This window comes from Protopterus annectens, chromosome 8.part0, assembly GCF_019279795.1.
Source record: "Protopterus annectens isolate FY-2018-M chromosome 8.part0, PAN1.0, whole genome shotgun sequence".
Classification (NCBI taxonomy): domain Eukaryota; kingdom Metazoa; phylum Chordata; order Ceratodontiformes; family Protopteridae; genus Protopterus; species Protopterus annectens.
In genome coordinates, this window is record NC_056741.1 from 417,148,908 (window position 1) to 417,175,688 (window position 26,781).

Consider the following 26,781-nt stretch of genomic DNA (forward strand, 5'->3'; position numbering starts at 1 on the left):
TCTTTCCTGGAATTATGAGGTTGTTTAAAGTGGTCAAGAACTCCTTTGGCTTCATTGGGCAGTTTAGTAGGAGGTTGTTTTACTACATAGTTTTATCTTTTTGAATTTGAGATTTAGTTCTGTTTCTTAGGTGTCTGTATGTTTGTAGGTTAACCTGGGATTGGTCTTATTGTCATAGTTTCACAAAGAAAATATCCAAACTTCTTGATCGAATAGGGAACCAGGAACAAAAAACAGTAGTGAATGAATAAAAATGAAGCACAATGGTTCCAAACAGCACACTTTTAATTCTAGATAGACAGGGTAAACGTTTCACGGATACTCTCCGCTTCTTCAGAACATATAATACATACCCGGTCAACAAAGTATAAATAAAAAAAGTAGTGAAACAAACCAAGAAGAGTCCCAAGAGAGTAGTAAATGTTCTGCTGAATAAAAGTATTCCAATGTGAAATAAGACAAAGTAGCTGCAGAACAATCCAAGGCAATGCAGGAACATGTAAAAATGACCAGAGCATAAAATAAAGCTGTTTTATTGAAGCAAAAAACTTTCAGTACATCAGAAACAGGCAAGCACTTTCACCATAGGGCTTTGTCAAACCATAAAAACACACAGGCTTTCCCTTCATCCACTTATGTAATTATACACAGCCAATGGCATAAAAAGATCAATTAAACAATAAAATGAGTTATTCCATTAAGGCAGTACACATTAAAGAAACAGACATTAAAATCATATACTTTAAAAATATATCATGTCAGGTAATTTTCTCTGTGATATATTGAGCATTTTGTATTGTTTTTATTGTGCTTAGTATTATGCTGAAGTTTCCTCAAAGTTCTTTCTCTGATACTGTACCAGTTTTTGATATATTTTATATATATCAAAATATATAATTGATATATATTGTAGGATGAGCTATGACTGTGAGTGGTTAAGTTGTCTATTTAATTGGATAAGGGGGAGTGTGGGATTGTGAGATTTATGAGTAGGGTAGGGGAGCATAGCGAAGCTGGGCAGACAGACCCAGCCCAGAAAGACAGTCCTGCAGTTTAAGAAAACAATCCTCAAGTGGTCAGCTGTGGGTTATTATGTGCTGGTCTGGCATTACAGCTTGTAAACTTATACAACTTGTAGTATTATTTGTTTTAGTACACATGAACAAATTGGTAACTAAGTAGCTGTACAAGTTGTTTGTATTATCATAGGATCATAGTGATTATTAGGCTAATGACCCTAAAGGGCCTTTTTAAGCCTAGCCATGCTACACAAATATAAAGGACTTTGTTTGGATCCAAAGGTTTTGTGTAAAGTATATATCACTTGGGTGTGCATGGTGAAGCATTTCCAAGCTCCCTTTTGTCTAATGGGGAGTAGGTGTCAGGCCAAGGGTAAATTTAGAATTCCCCATTCACAGATCCAGGTTACACTTGAATTAGTGTAGAAAAGAACTTTGCTTCACAAGAATGGGAAGCCTGTTCCAGAGAAGGTCAGTCTGTGAGACATATAACTGTCTCCCCAGCATGTCTTATTTATTTTGCAGATGAGGCTGAGGTCTCTAGGTCAAGTATTTCTGCAATTTGTTTTGCAAATGTGCAAGTGGTCCATTTAGACCAGGCATAACTTGCCTCTTAGCAGCCTGTAAGAGACCAAGTATAAGGATAAGGCTTTGAAGTGGTCCTCATAGGACATGTTGACTGGACCATGTCATCTTTTTGTGAGGAGTGTTTGTGGATGCCCCAGTTATTGTATATGCCTGGTCAGGCACATACTGAATAGGGCTGAGTACAATGGAATAATGACATCTTGGACCTAGGTGCCATACCTTGATTATAATTTGTGCAACACAGAGTGACTTCCTTACCATGTTAGACTCATGAAGGTCAAAGGCCAAGTCCCTATCTATATGGGTTCCCAAATCCCTGATCATTGGGTGTACCCTTAGTGAAATATTATCAATGTAGTAATTTGCAAGGGCTGTTGTCCTTCTAAATGAAACTGTTGTGCACGTTTTGGCATTACGTTTTAGACCATGATTCAGGCACCAGTTATTAGTCTGTGCCAGGCCTTCTTGGAGGGTATTTGTGTCATTGGGGGATTCTTTGACTTTACTTAATTTACAATCATCTACAGAGACAGTTAACCAGATGTCTTTGACGATACCCTTGACTTCAGCGAATTAGATGCCAAAGAGGAGCAGCCCAGTACTTAGCCCAAGGAGCCCCACTTATGACTTGCCATTTAGTGGCAGTAGACTTCTCTATCCTGACTTCTGGGGTCTTACCTGTTAGTCAGATGGGTATCCAGTGGGTAGCAGACAAGTTATACCAAATTTTGTGAGCTTATCTACATGTCCGTGTCACTTGCCTTAACCCAGTCGAGTTAGGCAGTATGCACCATTTTGCCCTCATGTATTGCTTTGGTGACTTCCTCAAAGAAGTCCACCAGGTTTTGTAGGCATGACCTACCCTTAATGAATTCAAACTGAGCTGGATCTAATGTCTGAAGGTTATCTATTTCACCATTTATTATATCCATAGTTATTCTTTCCATGGCTTTACATATCAAGGCAGATGGGTCTATAGTTTCCTCAATCTGTAGATGCCCCCCCTCCCATTGTGTCGTGGGATGACAGTAGCAGTCTGTCATTTGTTTGTCATGAAGCCTGTTAGGAGGACATGGTTAGATAGTGATTCTGTTGGGTCCAATAGCTTATGTTTCATGATATTAAGGAGGCAACATAGGATATTATCAGGTCTCATGGCTGCAGTATTTTTGACTTGTGCACTTTTAGGACCTGTTCCCTTGTGATAGTCGGGGGAGTTATGATTGGGAGCATTTCTTAAAAGGTGTCTTGCAATGAAAGTGGGGTAAAATTGGAGCTTAACTTGTCAGCCAGTAGATTAGATATATCCTCTGGTTCAGTATAGGTGGCTCCATTCACAATTAGTTCCACACATTGTTGTGCATTACCTTTAAGGTTGTAGATATAATAGCTGAAGAATGTCTTGTGATTGTTCTTATCCTGGGAGGCTACTTTTATCTCAGATTTGGCTTTGGTAGACCCAGAGCTACTTATTAAGTTTGATGAAGGAGATTTTGCCTTGCTGGGCATTGCACTTCCTTTTTTTGGACATTATTTTTTTCCTTTTATTATTTATTATATTTATTGATTTTATTTAACATTTGTTGACTGGGAAAGTCTGACTAGGACAGAGCCTATTTTCAGCAGAGGCTCGGGGAGAAACATTTCAGACTCATGTCTCTGGAATGTGGGAAGAAACCGTAGCACCCAGAGGAAACCCACACAAATGCAGGGAGAACATGCAGACTCCACACAGAAGCCACCCCAGCTAAGAATCAAACCAGAAAACCTCTTGCTGTGAGGTGACAATGTCAACCGCTGCACCACTGCCTCGCTCAAACTATTTATTCTGAGACTCCATCAGGGTAGCTTGTTTTTTTTAACAAAAACAAATAACAAGCCACACTATTCTGGAGCATAATTACTTTGTATTTAAACACATCAGGTACCTCTGCATTTTGTCTTCAAGGATGAATTACATACAGAATGGTAAAAGATTTATTTCTAGGGGACAGTTCAATTGTAGCTCCTGTGGGGTAGTTTACATTTTGGGTTGTGGGTGTGAGAATATTAAGTGGTATATTGGACAGACCAAGAGAATGGTTAAGGTTATAATTTTAGAACATTTGGGGGACATTAGGAATGTAAATATCAATAGTCCTTTTGCCGAACATTTTCACATGGTCTATGGTGGTTCTGAAGAAAGTCTGTTTTTTTGTGTACTGGGCCAACCTTGTAAGGTGAGAGCGGATGATTTTGTAATGAAGCTGTTGAGTTTGGAAAGTAGAATGATTATTAATTATAGGACACTATATCTAAAAGGTCTTAATCTTGAGGTAAATTTGAACATTTAACATGATAAATGTGCATTGGGTTAGAAATTATTATATGCCTTTTCTATGTATATGAAAGTTTTGTAATTGTTGAATTATTTGAAAAAAGTACAAGTTATATTTGATGTAATGTGTTGCTTGTGTAGGTAGTATTGCAAATTGTATTTATATTATTGTTTACGCTCTATATTATTGCATGCACTTTATTATTGAATGTATTTTGAATGTAGTTAAGAATAATAATGGATGTAATTTTTCAACCAATCAGCAGGGGACAATGGTATATAAATGAAGTCTTATCTGTATGCAATTTATCCTTGAACGTGAAATGCCAAGGTACCCAATATGTTTAAATACAAAGTAATTAAGCTCCAGAATAATGCAGCTCGTTATTTGTTTTTGTTTGGCGAGTGGATTCATTCATTGTTCTTAGTTAGCTTGTTTTTTTTAGCCTGTCCTGTTCTTATTTTGGGTAGTTATCACTGCCTTTATGCAACTGTACACATGGTTGTACAGGGACATTGTGAGTGACTCAGAAATAAGCAGTGCTGTGCTCCCTGGATTTAGGGTAGGATTGAAATTTTACCATGGCGCCACCTAAAAGTAGTAAGTTTGCTTTGGAATAACTTCTAAAAGTTGCAGAGTTAGGTGGTGTCCCAGGTTTTATTTTCATTTTAAAGGAGACAGCTTTGTGGTCTGACCTGACCAGTAAGGATGTTTTAGTTGGGGGTTGTGCAATGTTTCCCCATGTTTATGAGCATCAGGTCAAGAGTTGTTTGCACATCTAATTGGCATAGAGACTAGAAATTCCAGGGTGTTCATGTTGATAAAGGTGAAGAATCTTTGGACCTGCATGTTTGAGACCATGTATTTATCCCAGTTTATAGAAGGCTAGTCGAAGCTGCCAATGTGTGTAGTGCTGGCTAGAAATGGAAGGAGTTGAGATAATCTTAGGGTGTCTGCTTTTCAAGCTACTTCAGTCAGGTGCCATCATACCTGTCGCAGACAAACCTAATAATAAAACCTGATTAACCCTAAAATGTGATTGTTTATCTTTACTTTTTCCCTTTTTGTGCAGTAGCAGGTCTTATTTTGTGAAAGCATTATAGCCCTACACTGCTGGGGTGATTTCCACTGCTTTAAACCATGCCTCAGGAACTACACAAATATATGTCCTTCCAATGAAGGAGAGCTTGTAGGCATTGACCTGTATCACTGTTAGGTTATTAAGGGGTTAGTTTAGTCATGTCAGATAGTTAATCTGACTGGCAATGCCTAAAAAAGGCATTATGAGAGGTGGACAGAGTATTAGCCAGTATTCAAGGAAGCCTAGAGGGGACAGGTGCAGACCATTCCTGGCAGCAGAGTGGTCTGTCAACCATATCCTCTCAGTGTGAGAAATATTGTGTACCCCCTGTGAATGACACTAAAACATAAGACAATTATTAAAGTCAGTTATCTTCTCTTCATGTTGTGTTATCATTCTTAGAGAAGTAGAATGCTGCTCAGTGCTAAGCTCATACCAGCCTGGGGCATGTATTCCAAGAGCACCATAATGTCTGTCTTCATCAGTTCTAGGGAGGTTCATCTCAGGTCATTTACACCCACATGGACTATGACTGAGTCATAGTGGTACTTGTGGTTCAATGACCTGAGTGTATGCATGATGGAGGTGGATCTTGGTCCTTGATAGGCAACCGACCATAACCCTACCCTATCTTTGGTCAACCTAGAGAGCAGGACATCTGTGTGTCTCAGGAGGGAATCTCCAATGACCAATCTAGTGGATTGTGAGGTTGTATGTTAGACAGTAAGACACTGTGAGTTAAAACTGAATGTGTCTCAGTGGGTGTTGCCATGGTAGCATGTTTTTGAGGTTGTTGTGGATAGTTATCATAACTTCTGCATTTGGGTTTCAGCATATGTGGGTCTTTGTGTTTACCTTGTGGTGTGTGTAGAAGGTGCTCTGTGGCATTGTGTGTTTCTGACAACCTGTTTGGTAGTGGTTTTATATGAGGTTGTTGCCTCCAGAGAGTGCATACTTGCATCTATCAACTCCTGTATCAGATATTTCAAGAATTAAATGGCCGTCAGAGAACATGAAATAATGTTTTCAATGTCTCAGGATGCCCAAGTCTACCGGATGGTTACAGCTATAAGAGAGAAGTCAGGATCCATGGTTGTGGGTATTTATATAATGAGCTTCAGTGGGAGTGGTACCAAGAGTGTATTTAAGTAAAGCTGTGATTAGTCTCAAACTTGCTTTTTGTGCCCTTCTTGTGTATAACCATTGTATAGAGTAATTACACAAGTAAATAACAGATTTGCATGAATGAAAGTTGTGTAAGAATTGTGGTCTTAGTCTAATCATGTACAATTCTCCTTTTTGCACACCTGGTGCTTGCCAGGCAACTATGTACCCAGGAGCTGTATAGTGAAATTGAGATTCCAAGCACTTCCGTCCACCTTAAATGCAATCATCCAAATCTACACCCCCAGCCAGGCTCTGTGCTCAGAAGACAAACAGCTTCTAACTCTATATAAACCAAACAAAACTGATGGACAATGTCTGTATTCCTACTCGGTGACCAAACTATGGCATGCACTACCCTTAGATCTCAGAACTAACTCTAATTTCAAGAACTTCAAGTTTAAACTAAAAGACTTCTATGCAGGTCACGTATCTGTCCCTGTTCCAAATCAACCTGACTCCTACCCCCTTTATTTTCCCCTAGTTCAATTATTCCATTTCTACTTCCTCCCCACTTGCCCCCTTTCTTCCACATTTACTTGAATTGCAACTACCACCTCTACTAATTTCACTTTCCCTCTTCCATCTTAGACCCCCCATTCTTCTCTACCTAATCACATACTTACTGTGATGATTAATCACCCTACCACCTTCTTATCGAATCTGTATCTTAATTCATCCCTAAACTGCCATCCTCCACCTCCCTTATCTCTGCCTCAAACTACGCTTCTCTACTACTGTTACTAACTTCTGGTGTCATTCTAAGGGGATCCAGTATCTCTCTGCCTGGGATGACATGGTTGACAGACCACGATGCTTTGCCAGAGATTTCCTGCACCTGTCACCCCTGGGATTCCAGATACTGGCTAAGGCTCTTGCCGCACCTATAGTGCTTTTTTTAGGCAAGGTTCAAATGACAAGTTCACCACCGTAACAGGAACAGGCAAGCAAAAACTGAGGTTAATGCTACTCAATGCTAGAAGTCTAAATCTCAAAATGCACTCACTCGAGGCACTCCTTAAAATGGAGAACATCGATATCTGTGCAGTGACTGAGACCTGGTTCAAGGCTCTAGAAAGCACCCCTGCATTACCAGGCTATAACTCATACCACACTTTTTGGCCATCTAACCTGGATCAGAACACCAAAGGTGGAGGTGTGTCCATATTCATTAAGGATATCCACACCTCCAGGCTAGTTGCAAAGCATAATGCATCCAAGGTTATCCAAGTGCAACTAACACTGGGCAAAACTGCAATCCAAATTGTAGCTTGCTACAGATCCCCCGCCATGCCCCAGGATTCCCACTCCTCTTTTCTTGATACACTGGAAAATATTAGGGCTCAACCAAACACCCTAATAATGGGCGATTTCAACTACCTCACCATTACCTGGGGAAACTACTCATGTACCAACTTCTTTGCTCAATGCTTTCTGGAATACATAAATTAGAATGGAATGCCCTGGATCAACTTATCCACACTCCCTCCAGGGGCAACAATATCATAGACCTAGTCATAGCCAACATGAGCAACCAGTGTTCCACACCTGAATTCAACTCCTCGTTGGTCAGATCCAACCATAAGCTAATCACCCTAGATATCCACATCTCGCCCCCACCCACCATTAAGGAAACTACGGTAAAAAATTTCTCCAAGGCCAACTTCATGCTTCTTAAGACAGAAGTGGCGAACTTCATGACACCCATGCAGATGGACAATACAGTTATGACTACTGAATCCTACACAAATGCACTCTATAAGCACTTACATGAGTGCATGGATCATGCTATCCCAAACAGAACCAAGATGCTATCCTCCAAAAAAAAGGAAGCCAATCTGGTGGTCCCCTGCCATAAACAAACTCTACAACAGAAGGAAGAAACTGTTGCAAAAGAGAGTAAAATCCCATGAGTGGAGGAGCTGCCTGGTCAGCCTCAATACAAAGCTGAGATCCCTTATAAGATCCTCCAAAGCTAGCTACGAAAACAAAATCACCACTGATTCTAAGGGCAACCACAAAGCATTCTATAACTATGTCAAGAATCTCAATGGCAACACCCAGATCTACTCTGAGTTACAGCACAACGGTGTGAAAATTACAGAACCAACTAATATCGCCAACATCCTGGTAGACAGGTTCAGTGCTAACTTTACCCCCCTCTCACCCCCTAAAGGGCCCATATCTATGCAGGAAGAATGCAGAGTCCCTGTAATCACATCTATGCAGGTAAAAGCTGCACTCTCTAAAAGCAAAAACACAGCATCCATGGGACCGGACAACATCCCAGGCTGCGATTTACATGAACTTCAGAACGAACTGGCTCCCCACCTAAGCACCATGTTCAATCATAGTCTCACATCAGGATTTGTGCCCACTGAATGGCACACAGCAACAGTTATCCCACTTCACAAAGGGGGAGTCACCACTGATCCTGGGAATTATTGCCCTATTAGCCTGATGAGCCTGGTCTGCAAGGCCATGGAACGTCATCATGGAACTCATAGGCAAAGACATTGGTAACCTCAAAAATCTGGACCCCACCCAGTTCGGATTTGTGAAAGGCAGATCATGTCTTCTGAACCTGATCAACTTCTTTGAGGCAGTCACCAAAGCCGTAGACGAGGGTAAGGTGGTTCACACAGCCTATCTTGACCTCGCCAAAGCTTTCAACACCATCCCCCATTCTGGAATTATAGCTAAACTCACTAAACTAGGTAGAAATCCCTACGTCACAAGATGGGTTGCCAACTGGCTCACTGACAGAACCCACACTGTAAAAGTTGCAGACTCCAAATCTGACATCAAACCAGTGACAAGTGGAGTGCCATAGGGATCAGTCCTGGGACCTCTCCTATTTGGTATCTACTTCTCTGAAGTACAGACTAACACAGAAGGCCTCTGGCTAATGAAGTTCGCAGATGACTGAAAACTAGGAGCCATAGTGGAGTCCCCAAATGATCTGGACATCCTACAGAAGGGCCTCACTGGGACAGATCCCTGGTGTCAGAGGCATGGCCTCAAGCTCAATGCAAAAAGTGCATTGTCATCCCCTTTTGCAAAAACTCTGTACCCATGACCTGCCACATAAACGGCAGTCTACTTAATGCTGAATGTGTGATAAGAGGCCTTGGGACCCAGGTGGACAGAAGTCTCTCCTTTGATAATCACATCGCCAAAGTAGTCAGGAAATCCTTCTATGTGGCACACCTCATCACAAAAGGGTTCTCATCCAGGAAAAAAGAGGTCATTGTTCCCTCTACTCGGCACACATTAGACCCATTATAGAGTACAACACCCATTTTGGAATGTACCTCACAAGACATCTGTAGCAGCTGGAAAGGCCACAGAAATACCTCACAAAGAGGATTACTGGCCTCAAACAGATGCCCTAAACTGACTGTCTCAAAAAACTCCAGCTTTACTCCGTAGCATATCGCCTACTCCGAGGAGATGTCTGTGTAACATGTAAACTATGTTAAACCCAGAGCTGTTGGACATGCTACACCTTAAGAAACCCCAATTCCTTTGAGCTACATGCTCTAGAGATTTAACCTTGTCACCACAATAAACAGGACATGCTGGAGGGATAGATTCCTGTCCCAGAGACTTTCTATACTCTGGAACAAGCTACCCGTCTATGTCAAGCAAAGTTCCTCATTAGCACTCTTCAAGAAAAATCTTGATGAGTGGATGGGAAATAGGAAATACACCCCAAGGACAGGGGCACAGGAAATTAACTTTGTTGGGTGGTGTAAGCCAGGGAACCTTGTTAGCTAGGCTTACTTAGGCCCTTGGGCCAATAGCCTAGTACCTACATATGAACCTATGAACAACTAATGATCTATGTACTTAAATAAGCTCTTTTTTATTGCCATTACACCTATCTATGTAACTCCTTCTTAATACAGAAATATCCTACATGTCATATTTAGTTAAACTTCCTGTATGTGTGCAAATATAATTGTTAATCTTCTCTGTAAAAATGTATGTATGTTAATTATGCTTAGACATGCTTGTTTATCCTCCAATTAAAATGTATGTATATTCTTTTTTTGGTTTCTCTTCCTATGTAAAATGTATGTCTGCAAATATAATTGTTAATCTTCTCTGTAAAAAATTATGTATGCTAGTTATGCTTAAACATGCTTGTTTATATTCCATGTAGATATGTATGTATATGCTTTTTTTTGGTTCTTCTGTAAACTGACTTTTCTTCTCTGTTTTGTTTCTGTAGTTAATTATGTAAAAGCTATATTTTTCCTCTTCTTTGTACTGGAGCTTTTCTTCCTGGGCCTCCGCTAAAAATGGGTTTCTTGCCCAGATGGACTTTCATGGTAACCAAATATGAAGTAAATAAATAAATAAATAAATAATAAAGGGCACTGCTAACTGCCTCTGCATGATGAGCAGTGTCACACAAATCAAGTGACTGCATAAAGGCAGAGAAACTGACTAAGCAAACAAAGTTGCCCACTGTTAATCACAAAAACATAATTGAAGCCTTCCTCTTTGATTCCTAAGCTCAGAACAGACCATGCTATCATTTACTGTCATTAAAATGCAAACCTAGCCTTTCTTAATATAAAAAGCACTCAAAGGTGATCCCAAATTGCAAAAACTACAGAACAGGCAACATATTAACCAGCAAACAGTTCTTTGGGCACAATGCCCACAATGCAGAAACTCAGCCATTAAAATTAGAGAAATGCAGTGATACTTTGCAACGGTAAAATGCAGAAATAGAATATTACTGTCTCAGAGAGAGGTATTGTGAATATCTGAATACATGGGGACCAAATATCCAGAAGTTTGAATGGCTGATTTGGCAGAGAACCATTCCTTATGTAATACAAGAGGAGACTTTACAGATTTATGGGGGAAGCCTTTGCTATGATCCCACAGCATTTAAACTATTACAATACTATGTTAAACAAGAAAGTCAGTCCCCTTATATTAGCTGTAGTATTATGGAATTAGCACAACTGAAGGTTCTACAACTTCAGCAATGCTGCCTGCTTGCAGTAACCTTAGCTATGTAGGTTATCTCCTGCTAAGGATATAACAGCCAGCCACCTTCCTAACCTTCAGGGCACCTTCCATGTGCTAAAACTGTTAAGCAGCTCCAGCTGAGCTCCCTACAATCACAGGTTTGAGTGCGAATCCCTTCCGAGCTTTCATATCAACTGAGAGAGGGAGGCTGAGCCACAAGAAGACATTGCTAAGAGTAACTACATATATACATACTCCGTCAAAAAAAAAACATGAAAGCAGATGCAGGGGATGGCTACTGCCACAGTAATCATTCGACCATCTATTGTTATGGTAAGTTTACTTACACAGCCATACTGCGTTCATTATAATGGTCACTGCTGTAGTAGCTTTAACTGTATGGGTTGATTACCTTAGGTTAGCACTTTAGGGTGGTGAAAGGAGAAGGGTCTGGGAGCCCCAAAATAATGGTTCTAGCTTAGCCTGATGTAAACCTAGAGAAGGAATCAAGCTTGTAATATTTTTTAAAAGTATGCAGAGAAGACCAAGTTGCTGCTTTTACACTACTTTTAAAATCCAACCTTTTCCAAAAGCTCCACAAATATGACAGATTTTATCAAAATAGTACCTGAGTCGTCTGTGGACATCCAAGGTATGAAGTATCCTTTCTGCCTCATTTTTATGGTAACACTGGAAGCCACAAAACTCAGGACTGCCAAATACTAAAATGAGTTTAATGATTTAATGCTTTCATCTACAAAGTAGACTTCATCTGAATATTTGGCAGTCCTGATTTTTGTCGCTTCTAGTGTTATTATTCAGTGTTTCACTACTTTTTCACTTGTGTGGTTACATCATTTTTATGTTAAAGAAATAAAATGGAGAGATGGATAGTTTGGATTAAAGTAAACTTGGATACCATTGTAGGTGTAAAAGAAGGATTAGTTCTCAAAGAAACCCCTGTCTCTATGGAAAAAGAGATAGGGTTGATTCCTGACTCTCTAAAAAAATATTCTGCAAAGATAATCAAGACATCTAAATATGGAAAAAATTTAGATAACCTGTGGCCTACATAGAGCTATAACTGGAGGTAGACAATTTGTGAAAACTCTTGGTGCAGTGAATAGGCCAAAGGGTAAGGCAGAGAACTGATAATGTGATCCAGACACACATACCCTTAAGAAATGGCTGGTCTGAGTGGATAGGGATGTGATGATAAGCATCTTTTAAATCTGTTGTTATCAGGAAACTTAAAGGAGGAGGAAATGCTAATGGGTTGTGAACAGACAGCATTTCGAACTTGGCCATTATCACATATTGGCTTAGGAAAGAAAGATCCAAAACTGGTCTCCTCGCATTCTTTTTATTTGGCACCAAAAACATTCGTAAATGAAAACCTTTCCCAGCTTGTGAAAGAGGAACTTAAGTCGATCACTTCCTGAGACTTCCTGAGATAGTGTGTTGAAGGACAGGGGAATATAGTGGAGTCTGATTCGGTGGGTAAGGAATTAGTTCATGGAAAGTTGGAATGTCCTCTCACTGCTATTGTAACATTGATGTATGATCTTCAGAACCCATTGTCTTAGATGATCTGTTGTCAAAGAGAAAAGTGCAGATTCAGACCTTCTGGAGGGGAAAAGGGACTGCTGGAAGGGGGAGTGTCAAGGTCCCTTAAACAATCATTCTGACTTGTTGAACTGTCCTTGGTTTGGGGGGGGGTTGTATTCTTTTTGAAAACCTTGCCATTTCTTCTTAAAAGTCTATTTACCAGTACTTTGCTGAGACTGTTTGTTTTGTTTCTTGCCAGAATTAGATAAGGCAATAGAGAATCCCGTAGAAAAATTGGAAAAGGAGGGCTGAAAAATCTTACAGAATCCCTGAATCAGCTTACCCCTCTCATCACACGTTTTGATAACCTCTGCAGCAGAGAGACTAAAACTAATTTTCTCTCCAGAGATGAATTTAAAGTTTCTTTTTTCACATCATCAGGGAGGTTCTGAGAACACAGCCAGGCAAACCTTCTCAAAACAGTACCAGTGGCCATAGCCCTAGAAGAAGTGTCAACAAAGTCACGCACACACTGTAAACAATGAGTTATGACCTGTAAAATGGTAGAAATTAAACCATGTAAAGCATATTTTTCCTCATAAGAAGAAACTGCAGACATTCCTCACACTTCCACAATTACTCAGAATAAAGTTTAACATGTCAGCCTAACCATGAACTACCACGTAGGCAGCAATCTGCTTAACACCGAATGTGTGATAAGAGACCTTGGGACCCAGGTGGACAGTAGTCTCTCCTTTGATAGTTACTTTGCCACAGTAGTCAGGAAGTCTTCTACGTGGCACACCTCATCATAAAAGGGTTCTCATCCAGGAAAAAAGAAGTCATTGTTCCCCTTTACTTGACACTCATTAGACCCATTATAGAGTACAATGCCCCTTTTGGAATATACCTCACAAGACATCTGCAGCAGCAGAAAAGGCCACAGAAGTACCTCACAAAGAGGATTACTGGCCTCAAACAGATGCCCTACACTGACCGTCTCAAAAAACTCCAGCTTTACTCCATAGCATATCGCCTACCCCGAGGTGATCTCTGCCTAACATATAAAGCTGTGTCAAACCCAGAGCTGTTGGACATGCTACACCTAAAGAAATCCCAATACCTCCGAGCTATATGCTCTAGGGACCTAAACCTTGTCACCAAAATAAATAGGTTATGCTGGAGGGATAGATTCCTGTCCCAGATACTTCCCATACTCTGGAACAGGCTACCCATCTATATCAAGCAAAGTTCTTCATTAGCACTCTTCAAGTAAAATCTTGATGAGTGGATGGGAAATAAGAAATACACCCGAGGATCACTTCTGTGTCTCTGCTCGACAGTGGCACAGGAAAATAACTTCCTTGGGTGGCGTAAGCCAGGGAACCTTGTTGGCTAGGCTTACATAGGCCCTTGGGCTGATAGCCTAGTACCTAACTATGAAACTATGAACAATTCAAAATTCTGCAAGTCAAATTTGCAAAAGCATAAACTTTTTCCCATACCTATTAGTAATCTTTCCATCCTTTACCAGAAAAAGTAGGGATGGAATTAACTAAATGTTTAACAGCAGTAGCATTAACTAAAGCTATAGCTGGTGGGGTAGGTTTGAGATAGGGTTAACACCTGTTCCACTTTGCAAGGGACAGTCCCTCTTTGGACAGTTGTGTCCTGCAAAAAAAAAATTGTAAAAATAGCCAACGTCCCAAGATTTTAGGGCAAAATTATTTCCTATATTTTATATAATAGTTGCATAAAACAGTTATTCTGTATCTGAAACACCTAAATGTTATGAGAAACAGAATAAGCAACTAAAATGCTACAAGAATAAGCTGTTATTTTTTTAGGCAAAAAGTAAAGTTCTGTCCTTTGTACTGGCCGTGGATATGTTTTGACCTGCAAAATCTGATGTTTGTATCACAAATGTCCCACTTTGGGCATTTGAAAAGGTGGCAACCCTAGTTTGGGATGAGTGTATAAAAGACAGAGGAACTTTATACAATCTGTCTGTCTTTTTAGGGTCAGCAGGCTGACTGTTAGGAAAACTGCAGGCAGTGACACACTCATCTTCCAAAGCCACCGACCTGGAAGAATGGGTGAAGTTTCTGGAAATTCCTTCTGTAACAGCCCATATTATTTTCTGAGGGACTGGGAAACCTAAGTGTTCTCCCACTGAAAACACTGGCATATTCTGAAAATAGTATCAGAGAAGTAGAAACTCCCACAGGGAGAATCAGATACTGTACTCTTCTCTGAGTGTAAGTCAGACATCTGAGAAGAAAAACCTACATCTGTCTCATCGTTTTCCTGTCCAGATTCAGGTTCTTGAATCTCTTCAGGAAAGGAGGCATCCCTCTTTATTTTACCAGAAACCACCGTATAAGAAGGGTCAATAGCTGGAATTAAAAATCTTGATCCAGATCTAGTACAATCTAGGGAAATTTGAGGAGGAGTAGATATGTTTAGTTTTCTGTTTCATTGTGACAGGAAAAATGGGGACAGCAGAGTTGTTAATGGCAGTAGCAGTTTCCCCAGGGTTGGGCTCAATATTCTGACAAAACAGGGAAGCCTTCCCACTTGCTTCTTCCAGGACCAACAAGAGTGGCTGTCCCTTGCCCACTGAGAGGGCTCAAACAGCCACAGAGAACATGGCTAACCCCTGGTCCATTGTGGCTGTAGGTGCTACACCAGAGGGATCTGTGGTAAAAGATGAGTGTTCTGAGGTACTGACTCTGGCCACAGCAGAGTCACCCACCTGTACCTGAGGCAAATTGCTAGCCTGCTATGGTGGCAAAGGTGGTTTGCTTATAATTTTTTTTTTGTGCCTGTTAGAAGGACAGATTGTGGATGGATAGTTTGTTCCATGGTCAAAAAATGGGGCCTCTTTCCCCGGGAAAAAAGCAGCATAAGCCAGTAAAAATTTAAATCTGTTAAAAGTGACTTTTTTACACAAAAATGCAGTAAAAAGCACTTTAAATACACTTTACCAACCTCAAAAAAAAAAAAATGCACAATTTCCCCACAGAGAAAAAAAAAATTTTTCTACTACTTTAAACAACTTTTAAACTGACAGGAATAAAGTGCGCTTCTATTTAAAAGTACTGTTAAGTCTTGTGGCAGTCCATTAAAACGCAAACTCCTAGATTAAAAACTAACTTTCCTAAACAGAAAAGTGCATTTAAACAATAATATTTTACGTGGAGGGTTTTTCTCCAAAGGGAACTTATCTGCCCAACAAAAGGACAGCACATGTTGACCATTGATCCTTGAAAGCTCGCAGCAGAGTACTCTCTTCAATTGCTGGAAAGCTCAGAAGAGCATGTCACTCAATCATGTGATTTTAGTATTCTAGTATGAGCACATGGAAGGTGCTCTGAAGCTTTGGAAGCTGGCTGACTGTTATACCCTTAGCAGGATATAACCCATATAGTTATGGCTACTGCAGCAGTGATCAATATGATGAACATCTATCTGTATAGCAGCAAATAGGCAACAGAGTTTCCAAATACAATTCCATATTGCATGCATTAATATTGATTTCAGAAACATTCGTGCACTGCTTCAGTGACCATACACCCAAAGTAAATAACCTCATAAATAAAAAATATCAAAACTGCAGTGATCAAAAAAAAAAAAGGGAAAGCAAAGGCAGTAAAAATATATATCTTAATAATGACATGCAGAAACATCCCCAAAGTAAGTAATCTCAAAAATTACAAATATCAAAACTACATTGTTCAACAAGAAAAAGAAAGAAAGACAGCAAAAGCAGTAACAAAAGAAAAAGAAAAGCCAGATTAGAGAAACGAACATCACTGTAAGTCAACTAAAAATCACCCACTGACTATCAAATTACCCAAGCTTCTCGTAATTTGCTCATATCCATGAAGCCTCAAACCCATGAGTTCAGTCAGTTCATAGGCTTAATATAACTAAGTCTAAATCCAGGAAGCACAATTCTGTCAGAGCATATTGTTTGTTTGGATGTACTGTTAATACATGCATTAACACTGGAGTGCAAACTTCAAAGTACTCCAACAGGGTCTACTGCTGTTTGTTTGTGATGCTTGTGTTTAGGCAGTTTGATATTTGAGGACTGGAGGTTGAGTCCTGAATTTTAGTTTTGCAACTGTAGTTCAGCTCTGCTGAGTTCACCAGTGAAATGATCTATTCCTCTCAATTGTACCTCATTATGAGGAATGTTCCTCATGTTCAATCTTTCTTGATTCTTTCTTCTACCTTGAAAGGGTCTGTCACACTTTCAGTGTTAATTTTTTTAATAATAAATAATACTGAATTATATTATTTTGTCAAAATAACTTTTTATAAACTTAAAGTAACACATTTTAATCATCCTGTAAACGTAGTTGTTAGCAAGCTGTATGTGTTCTAATTTGCTCCACATTAAGAGAGATAATGTTCAACATTTTGGGGATAGGAGGCTGAGAGTTATTCAATGCTGCAAACGGGGAAATTAAACATTTTTTTTTATTCTCATGACTGGGAAACAGTTTTGTTCTTTTATTCCTGAGATTTATGCTCTTTCTCCAGGGTTGTGTGGCAGTAGTAGTAATAATATATTTAAAGAAGAGGAGTGCGCGGGGTCAACAAGAGGCTTGCCCCCTACAAATTTAACTTATTTAATTTTTGTATGAAATCTGGTGATACTGATTCATCACTATTACTTTATTGATGTTGTGGAACCCTTTTTTGCATGTGTAGTGTTCATGGCCCCAGTTTAATGATTCATAGGATCATAGGAGGTTACTAGGCTATTGGCCCTGTGGCCCTTATAAGCCTAGCCAAGAGTTTAGCTCATGTTTAGACAAATCAGCACCCAATGCCCCTGTCCAACAGGGACATGGGTGGAATCCCAAGGGTATATTTTCTGTTTCCCGTCCAGTTATTCAGGTTGCACTTAAAAAGGGGTAAAGAGGTACTCTGTTTGATGTGGAGGAGGATTCTATTACATAGATGAGGGAGTCTCTGGGACACAAATCTGTCTCGCCAACAAGTCTTGTTGATGTCACAGACCAGGTTGAGGCCGTGCATGCGGGTTAATCAAGTGGAGCTTGACTGGTGGATATGCAGCAGTCCCATCAAGGTGGGGTCCATGATTGCCTTGTATGCCAGACCGAGGTCACCTCTGAGGATTCTGTATGAAATTGAGTAGAGGGATAAGGCTTTTAGCCTGTTTATCGTATATATTTTTTCAGCCCTGGATTCTCCTGGTGAGGAACCTCTGTGGTCTCACCAGCTGCTGCATGTGCTTTGTGAGGTACATGCCAGAAGGTGCATTGTACTCAATAATGGGGCTTATAAGGGAAGAATATAGGGATGTTATGACCTCCTTGTCCCTGGATGAGAGACCCTTACTTATGAGGTGGGCCATGTAGAAGGCTTTCCATACTACGGAAGCAACATGGTGGTCAAAAGTCAGGCTGCTATCAACCTGGGTGCCCAAATCCCTCACGACTGATTGAGTGCTTAGGACATTGTTATTAATGTGATAGTTTATGGGGATGTCACTCTCCCCAAAGGGGATGATGATGCATTTTTTGGTATTCAGCTTGAGGCCATGTTTCTGGCACCAGTCATTTATCTGAGTGAGACCCTCTTGGAGGATGTCCACATCACTAGGGGAATTGATGACAGCACCCAGCTTGCAGTCATCTGCAAACTTGGTCAGCCATAGCCTGCACCTCAGAAAAGTATATCGCAAATAACAGAGGCTCCAAGACTGAACCCTGGGGTATGCCGCTTGTTACGGGTGTACTACTTCATGTTTCTCCTTCCATTTTGATAAACTCTGTGATAAGCTTCCACTTGTAGTGTGGTAAATTTCTTTCAAATATGTATTCAAAAACCCATTAAAAGAATATCTGTATGCCAGTTGAGTGCATCAATGTAGATTTACTTGAAAGGTTGTGTGCTTGTAGAAGCAGATTTTAATTTTTAAACTTTCTCCTGTAAAGAGGTTTGGACCTAGAGGTGTAGCTACCAGCTCCTGTGCCTGGTACCTGTCCCCCAGTCTGGTACATCCCACAACTTTAAGTTGAGGAAGGTGAGGAGCAAAAAAAAAACCTTTCCTTTTAAAATGTAGCGGACTTCCACAATTTATGTCACATGGATCATTATATTGCTTCATTTCTGACAGTAAATGCATATCTGCATTCATTTCTGATGCTTGTAATGTGCTGAAGAACTTTGGGAATCTGCCAGTCTTGCCCCTTAACACTTTTTGCCTGGACAACTGCCGTACTCTTCCCCACCCTAGCTACACCTCTGTTTAGACCTTCTGTCTCATAATAGAAAAACAATAATTTACATTATGAGGCATTAGATTTTTTTTCCTTCTTCCTTCTATTATTTAGTGAATGCATTACCAGTTTTTTCTCATATTTCTGTTAGTAACTCAACTGTAATTGCACATTATGGGGTAAAAACATTAATCTGAGGTGATATCTTTGCCAGTTCTATCTTTACTATATTTCTGATTATTCTTTGTACTTATTCTGGCCTTATTATTCATTGAATCAAATATATTTATAAAATGAGCAATACCCATACTTGAGAGGTATGATATTCAAGTCTGGTTAACAGTAATTTTATTTTTAGTTTATTTATTTATCCTTTGTTGACCTGGTTAGTCCAGCTAGACTTGTCACCTCTTTTCAGGGGACACCCAAGGTGGCATTTATACTATATGAAGAAATTTGGCCAGGGCATTGAGGAAGTACCCCTACTGTTTTCAGTAAGTGCCATGGTATCTTCTATTTGCATCTAGGCTGCCACCAACACAGACAGATGGGGCTTTAGTTTAATATCTCATCCAAACGATGATACACTTAGGAGTGCAGTACTCTCCTTATGTTGCACTGCCGTGTCAATACTGAAAATTAATGTATGCACCTGGGGAGGTAATAGAACCCACAGCTCTTCTAGCACCAAAGTTAAGTGTGCTATCCGTTGCATCGCTGACACATGCCTTCCTGGTGTTCTTTTCCTCAGGACCACAGTGAAAATGAAAAAACAACAAACACATTCTTGATCTTGATACACACCATGAAATGAGAAAAAGCCATTGATTACCATTCTAGATCTTTGTATATCTCATTGACTACCTAGCGCTAATCTTGTTATACCCCAGCACTCTGTACTCTTTGGTGACAGTGCTTCATGAATGCTCATAAGCAGCATTTAGCTACAGAATTACCTTGTAGCTTGCAATAAGTCTATTAATTTTCCATAGTAACCTGCTAGTTGGAAGAACACGCGATGTTAATGAAAAAAAAAGAATATTAAGTAAATCATCACCTTCAACTTTGTTATGGAGCTTATAAACTAGGTACCATATAAATAATAATAAAACACATTTAAAACTGTAAGAGTAAAAATTTAAACATTATAAAAGGTGTACAGACTTCAAACTGCATATGTGTATGCTATATATGCATACTTTAGTTAGATTACATTGACACAAAATGCTGGATTATTAATAATGTATAGAAAGTAGTGAGTTGTGAAGAGAAATGTGTGTGTTTGTGTGTGTGTGTGTGTGTGTGTGTGTGTGTGTGCGCGTGTGCGCGTGTGTGTGTGTGTGTGTGTGTGTGTGTGTGTGTGTGTGTGTGTGTGTATGTGTGTGTGTGTGTGTGTGTGTGTGTGTGTGTGTGTGTGTGTGTGTGTGTGTGTGTGTGTGTGTGTGTGTGTGTGTGTGTGTGTGTGTGTGAGATAGATTTGGTGTTTATTAGCCTCCCTTTCTAAATATTTTGGAAAAGGCTAAAGCAATTGCTATAAAATAAATATATTTTGGAAAAGGTATTGTTTTACACTCTATGAATGGTAATCATAAATGATACCCATGAGGGATGTGTGTGAATGTTGGTGTAGTTGGCTAAATTATGCCAGTGTCTGTATTCAGCAGTCTTTTGCAGGTGGGATTTTTAGTTTGCATGGAGTTTAGGGTAATTTTATAGGATTTGAATAGAAGTAGGAATATATTCGTAGACTTTGGATCCTATAACGGAGAAGCAGTGTCAAGAAAGGGCCAATAATTCTTGCATATGAGTAAGAGCATAAGCTTCATACTCCCTTAATCTTAGTTTTCAATTCCTAGACAATCCTTACCTCCTCAATGCAGGTAAATGATCGAGGGGAAGAACTCTTCCTCATCAAACATTCGGTAACAATTGCTTTCCATAAAAGGTGCTCCTACTCTAGCAATCATGACTCCAATGATTTAAGAATCTTCAACATCAACAAATGCAACCCCCCCAGTAATAGTAGTTACCTGCTTCCACCCACCATCAAATTCCACCACGTTCTATTTATTGCTTTCAGACATTCTAGATTCTTTCCACCCATACAAAAACATTATTTCAGTGCGACTTCAGTATTAACCTACTTAATGCAAAGTGCCAATCAGAAATGCTTGACATACTAGCAAACTTTGGCCTTGCCAACTATTGTACAGCTTTATATACTCCAACCCCTCTTATTACGTTCAGATCCTCCACTACCCCAACTTTGCTATCCCACACCCCACACACCCATATCAAGTAGACTGAAAACACCTTTTCCTTTATGGCTCCCAAAATCTTAAAGTCATCATCATCATCATCTTCTTTCAGCTGTTCCCGTTAGGGGTCACCACAGTGGATCATCTGTTTCCATTTCTTCCTGTCCTCTGCATCTTGCTCTATCACACCAACCACCTGCATGTCCTCTCTCACCACATCCATAAACCTTATCTTAGGCCTTCCTCTTTTCCTGTTACCTGGTAGCTTCATCCTTAGCATCTTTTTCCCAATATACTCAGCATCCTTCCTCAGCACATGTCCAAACCAATTTAATCTTGCCTCTCTGGCTTTGTCTCCAAACCTTCCAACCTGGGCTGACCCTCTAATATACTTATTCCTAATCCTGTCCACCCTTGCCACACCCAGTGCAAATCTTAACATCTTTAACTCTGCCACATCCAGCTCAAACTCCTGCCTTTTTGTCAATGCCACTGTCTCCAACCCATATAACATAGCTGGTCTTACTACTCTCTTGTAGACCTTCCCTTTCACTCTTACTGATACTCATCTGTCACAAATCACTCCTGACACTCTTCTCCACCCACTCCATCCTGCCTGTACTCTCTTCTTCACCTCTCTTCCACACTCACCATTACTCTGAACTGTTGATCTCAAGTATTTAAACTCATCCACCTTCACCACCTCTACTCCCTGCATCCTCACCATTCATCTATCCTCCCTCTCATTCACACACATATATTCTGTCTTATTCCTGCTGACCTTCATTCCTCTACAAAAACACAAAACAACTCCTTCTGACATTCTCTGTTCTTCTCCATCAACACTCTCAGAGCAAACATCGCATTTGTAGTGCTCTTTCCCGGCATGAAACCGTACTGCTGATCACTAATCATCACGTCCCTTCTTAACCTAGCTTCCACTACTCTTTTCCATAACTTCATGCTGTGACTGATCAATTTTATCCCTCTGTAGTTACTACAGCTCTGCACATCACCCTTATTCTTAAAAATCGGTACCAAAACACTTTTTCTCCATTCCTCAAACATCCTCTCACTTTCCAAGATTTCATTAAACAATATGGTTAAAAACTCCACTGCCATTTCACCTAAACACCTCCATGCTTCCACAGGTATGTCATCTGGACCAACAGCCTTTCCATTCTTCAACCTCTTCATAGCTATCCTTACTTCCTCCTTGCTAAATCCATTGTACTTCATGATTCACTATACCCACATCATCCAACCTTCTCTCTCTCTCATTCTCTTCATTCATCAACCCCTCATAGTACTCCTTCCATCTGCTCAACACACTCTCCTCACTTGTGAGTATGTTTCCCTCATTATCCTTTATCACCTTTACCTGCTGCACATCTTTCCTAGCTCAGTCCCTCTGTCTAGCCAATCGGTACAGGTCCTTTTCTCCCTCCTTAGTGTCCACCTTTTCATACAACCTTTCATATGCCTTATCCTTAGCCTTCGCCACCTCTCACTTTGCCATGCACCTCATCTCCTTATACTCCTGTCTACTTTCTTCATCTCTCTGACAATCCCACTTCTTCTTTGCCAACCTCTTTCTCTGTATACTCTCCTGTACTTCCTCATTCCACCACCATCTCTCCTTGTCGTCCTTCCTCTGTCCACATGTTATACCAAGCACCTTTCTAGCCGTCTCCCTTACTAGCTCTGCTGTAGTTACCCAGCTATTTGGTAACTCTTCACTGCCACCCAGTGCCTGTCTAAACTCATCCCTGAACTCCACCTCACAATTACCCTTTTTCAATTTCCACCATTTGATCCTTGGTGCTGCCCTCACACTCCTCCTCCTCTTCTTGATCACCAGCGTCATCCTACAAACCACCATCCTATGCTGGCTAACTACACTTTCCCTGGTCACCACTTTACAGTCTCCAATCTCCTTCAAAATGGCCCTCCTACATAAGATATAATCCACCTGTGTGCATCTTCCTCCACTCTTGTATGTCACCCTATGCTCCTCCCTTTTGTTAAATTACGTATTCACCACAGCCATGCCCATCCTTTTCGCAAAATCCACTACCATCTGACCTTCTGCATTCCTTTGTTTAACACCATACCTACCCATCACTTTCTCATCCCCTCTGTTCCCTTCACCAACATGCTCGTTGAAATCTGCTCCAATCACCACTCTCTCACCCTTGGGTACAGTCATCACCTCTTCATCCAACTCACTCCAAAATTTTTCTTTCTTATCCATCATACATCCAACTTGTGGAGCATATGCACTAACAACATTCATCATTACACCATCAATTTCCAGCTTCATAAACATCACTCTATCCGACACTCTTTTCACCTCCAAAACACTCTTAGCATACTGTTCCTTCAGGATAACGCCTACACCATTTCTCCTCCCATCCACACCATGATAAAACAATTTGAACCCACCTCTGATACACCTAGCCTTACTCCCCTTCCATCTGGTCTCTTGCATACACAATATACCAACCTTCCTTCTGTCCATCCTATCAGCTAGCTCTCTCCCTATACCAGTCATACTGCCAACATTCAAAGTTTCGACCCTCACTACCACAGTCCTAGCCTTTCTCCTCTCTTCCTGCCTTCAGCCATGCCTTCCGCCTCTTCTCCTCCTTCGGCCAACAGTAGCCCAATTTCCGCTAGCACCCTGTTGGCTAACAGTACTGGTGGCGGTCATTGTTAATCCGGGCCTCGACTGATCCGGTATGGAAATATTTACTGGTGTCTGCATCAATTATTTGGTGAAGTTTTACACCGGATGCCCTTAAATCTGAAAGTCCATCTCCAAATTCGTTCATGAAACATACTTGTCTCCGAAATTCAGGAAACATCTAAAATTTCATATCTTTTACTAAGCCAAATTGTAAATTCTTCACTAAAGAACATGTTACATAGTCCTTAGAACTTCAGCACTGTATCAAGTTCAGATGGAATCGGAAATCTCTCTTGCAGAGTGTTCATCTGTTAACCTCATCAGCATACTTATGCACATTTCCTAAAGACCTTATAGTTGACAGTGCATGATACTTCTATCAAATAATTCTGTACCACTTTACCAATCCACTGTTCATCCACACATGACTTACTGTTTGCAATTATTTAGTAGTGTGTGTTTTCTCTTACAATTATTGAATACTGTTTAATTTCCCTTATAAATGTGTGAGTTGTCATTGGCAGCTTTTTAACACTTTCCTCTCTCTTGCCATTAATTGATTTTGTTTGTTGTTTCTTGTAAATATGTATCCACTATTTGGTTTCTATTGTAAATATGGATCCACTTGATTTGTCTCTGTAAGTCTACACCAGGGCTGAACCTGAAAATGGCCAAGGGGGTTGACAAATACATACATGCATAAATAATACCGTCCTGCAGTCTTCCGTATTTATAATCATGCTTTAGTGTGTGTGTGTGTGTGTGTGTGTGTGTGTGTGCGCGCGTGCGTGTGTATTTTATATATATATATATATATATATATATATATATATATATATATATATATACACACACGTGTGTGTGTGTGTGTGTGTGTGTGTGTGTGTGTGCACGCGTGTGGGCTCGTGTATGTGAATGTATAATATATATGTATGTATATATAGATAGATATAGATGTATAGATATATATGAACTGCATATGGAAAACTCTACATGATCAATATTCGAAAATGTAAAAAAAAAAAAACAGAAATACCAAAAAATGTTTTTCTGCAGTGGGGCAAGGCCCCCTGCACCCCTCACACACCCTTCTAGTTATATAGCCTAGTTCCAAAATTGCTCATCAGTGGGGAAAAAGGCAAATCCCCCTATTCTCACTGTAAAGGGATCTCAGTACAAACAGTTCGACATTTCAGAATGGGGATCATATGGTCTCAACCATATGCTGTTTAAAACTATGACTTGTCGATAGTTTGAAGGAGATCCAACTATGCATTTGTTAAATGGGGTATAGCACCCATATGAAAGGACCATTTTCAGGTTCAGCTCAGAAAGAAATAAAAGATACAAGACAAAATACATGAAGGAAAAAATAGACAAACAGTAATGCAAAAGTACAAAATAGTAAAACGTTAAGCATGCAGTAATGCAAAAGTACAAAGTGCTAAAACATTATGCATGCAGTATTGCAAAAGTACATAATGGTAAAACATTAAGCATGCAGTAATGCAAAAGTACAAAGTGGTAAAATGTTAAGCATGCAGTAATGCAAAAGTACAAAGTGTTAAACCATTAAGCACACAGTAATGCAAAAGTGCATAATGTTAAAACATTAAGTATAGAGTAATGTAAAAGTGCATAATGGTAAAACATTAAGCATGCAGTAATACAAAAGTACAAAGTGTTAAAACATTGTTCATGCAGTAATGCAAAAGTGCACAATGGTAAAACATTAAGCTTGCAGTAATGCAAAAGTGCATAGTGGTAAAACATTAAGCATGCAGTAATGCAAAAGTACAGAATGATAAAACATTAAGCATACACTAATGCAAAAGTACAAAGTGTTAAAACATTATGCATGCAGTATTGCAAAAGTGCGTAATGGTAAAACATTAAACATCAGTAATGCAAAAGTACAAAGTGGTAAAACATTAAGCATCGGTAATGCAAAAGTACAAAGTGGTAAAATGTTAAGCATTAGTAATGCAAAAATACAAAGTGGCAAAACATTAAACATGCAGTAGTGCAAAAGCACAAAGTGGTAAAACATTAAGCATGCAATAATGCAAAAGTACAAAGTGGTAGGCAGAGGTTGATCTCATCTTGCAATTGGTTCAGTTTCCCAAACTGAAGTCCCTCAATTCCAAGATAAGCAAAATAAATAAATAAAAGGTCCTCTGCTTTTAAGACAGCAGCAAGCCTCTTATATTTCAATCTTGCATAAAAGCTGCACCAGAATTGATTTGTTTGCCAGGGTCCAGAAATGCCAGTGCAGAAACAAATACTGGTACCGCACTACAGATTGATTGGCATCTCCCGATCACTCCCCCTAACATCTTGTACCTAGAGTGGATGCCCCCTATCACCCCACACTAGCTACACCTCTGGTGGTTGCATAACTTAATTACAACCTATTGGGGAATATTAGTCCAGAATATATTGCTAAAAGCATCAAGATTAGCTTCAGAAAAACACAAGTTGTAGTTTACAGTGTTATACATTAGCTGTACTAAATGCCTGAAGTATATGTATGAGCTTGAGCCAGTAGTCTGTTGTATGTAATTAGCTTACTGGCAGTTGTTTGATGTAAGTGGTTTAGTGTATTAAAATTTAAATAGTGGTACCTTTATTGTAGCATTTACATTTTGCTTGATTAATGAGATTTGTCCCGTCTGTCTTCTAAACATAGGGTAGACTGTTAAGTCGTTCATGGGTTTAGAGCTGGATGCCCAGTTTTGAGGGCCCATGACTAGGATGGATTATTTTGTTTGTTTTTGTTAGGTGAAAGAAGTAAGTAGGTTAGTGGCTGAGAGTGATCTCATGTTATATGAGGATTGTCTGTCGGAGTGACTGCTGCTGAAGAA

The 26,781-nt window shown here is 39.9% G+C and overlaps 1 protein-coding gene across 1 annotated transcript in view; it reads left to right on the plus strand.

Moving 5' to 3' along the window:
* Positions 1 to 26,781, plus strand: part of RORC (RAR related orphan receptor C) — a 2,019,495-nt gene that overhangs the window by 1,836,328 nt on the left and 156,386 nt on the right.